The 1259-nt window shown below is 40.2% G+C and overlaps 1 long non-coding RNA gene across 1 annotated transcript; it reads right to left on the bottom strand.

Annotated features, from left to right (window-relative positions):
* Positions 1–267: 267 nt before the first annotated feature.
* Positions 268–1105, bottom strand: LOC107736161 (uncharacterized). The gene is made up of 3 exons (XR_001639596.1): positions 977–1105; positions 432–497; positions 268–333 (listed from the first exon to the last, which is right to left on the bottom strand). It is a non-coding gene; the product is annotated as an uncharacterized LOC107736161 (long non-coding RNA).
* Between the last annotated feature and the right edge of the window lie 154 nt (positions 1106–1259).

Here is a 1259-nt window from a genome sequence, read left to right as displayed (position 1 = left end):
GCAATTGCGAGTTATAAAGTCAGAATTGCGAGATATAAACTCACAGTTCTGACTTTTTTCTCGCAGTTCTGACTTTTTTTCCTGCAATTCTGACTTTTATAAACTCACAATCGCGAGTTATAATGTCCAATTCTGAGGGAAAAGACTATTTTCGCAATTCCGATTTTATAACATGCAATTACGATTTTATATCACGCAGTTCAAACTTAATAACTTGCAACTGCCCAGCTTTACCACATATAAATGTCAAGCAGTTAAACAGCCCACCTTTTGAAGATGTAGCCAGAGATCTAAATGCACTGAGCTTCCAAAAGCAAACTGCTTCAGATAGTTCTGTGGGAGAGAACAACACAATTGGTCGTGAAATATGACTTGAAATTTGTATGAACTCTTAAACTTGTTCAAAAACATGAGAGTACAGTCAAACTTACACTGAGTCCTTTGGCAAACACAGGCTCTGTCAGGAATTCAGAGAGCATTTTAAGCACTGCAGCTCCCTGAAATGACAAACATATGAAATGCATTTATCTCTGACTGGACTGAAACTACCCTGACTGCTTTATGACTTTATTTGCAGTCCCTCAAGAGATCGCGCTTTTGGTGGTCTTTCGAAATTCCACAATATCAGAGCTCAAGCTGAAACCCAACATAGATCCAACATGAAGATCCAAAACATTTTTTAATGTTGTAATCTATTCAATTGTTATGAGTGGTTGCCAGGGTGTTGCTAGGTGGTTGTTGGGGTGTTCTGAGTAGTTATTCGCAGCTCATTACTATCTTGTTGCAGAATGCTTATCAACCTGTTTGCTATGCAGTTGGTATGTGGTCGGTAAAATGTTCTTAGTGTGTCACTGTCTGGTTGCCGTGGTATTCTGAGTGTTCTTGGAGTTTTCAGTCGAGTTTCTAGAGTGTTCTTCTTGGATTCTAGGCTTTGCTAATTTGCTAGGTCTCATGATAGTGCAGTAGAGTTTTGTACCTTGCTGTAGGAAATTGTGTTGAACATTTCGCTAATTTCTGAGGGTGTGTTGACCCCTTCTTCCTTTCGGGAAGAGGGGGTGAGAGGAGCTCAAGCTATCCACAGCAAACGCTCTTTGCAGGTCATACAGAATGATCTGGTCTTTCTGGTGAGGGATAGAGTTGATTGTCAATTACATCAGTTACAAGGTGTGACTCTTCTATTTATTTAGCTGCACTGCAGCATGCAATACTACATCCTCTCTCAAAGGTGAAGTGTGTAACTTCTGCACCACTAGTGGCTA

This window comes from Sinocyclocheilus rhinocerous, unplaced genomic scaffold, assembly GCF_001515625.1.
Source record: "Sinocyclocheilus rhinocerous isolate Xijiao unplaced genomic scaffold, SAMN03320098_v1.1 C36534937, whole genome shotgun sequence".
In the NCBI taxonomy this organism is placed as follows: domain Eukaryota; kingdom Metazoa; phylum Chordata; class Actinopteri; order Cypriniformes; family Cyprinidae; genus Sinocyclocheilus; species Sinocyclocheilus rhinocerous.
This window is presented reverse-complemented; position numbering and strand designations above follow the sequence as displayed.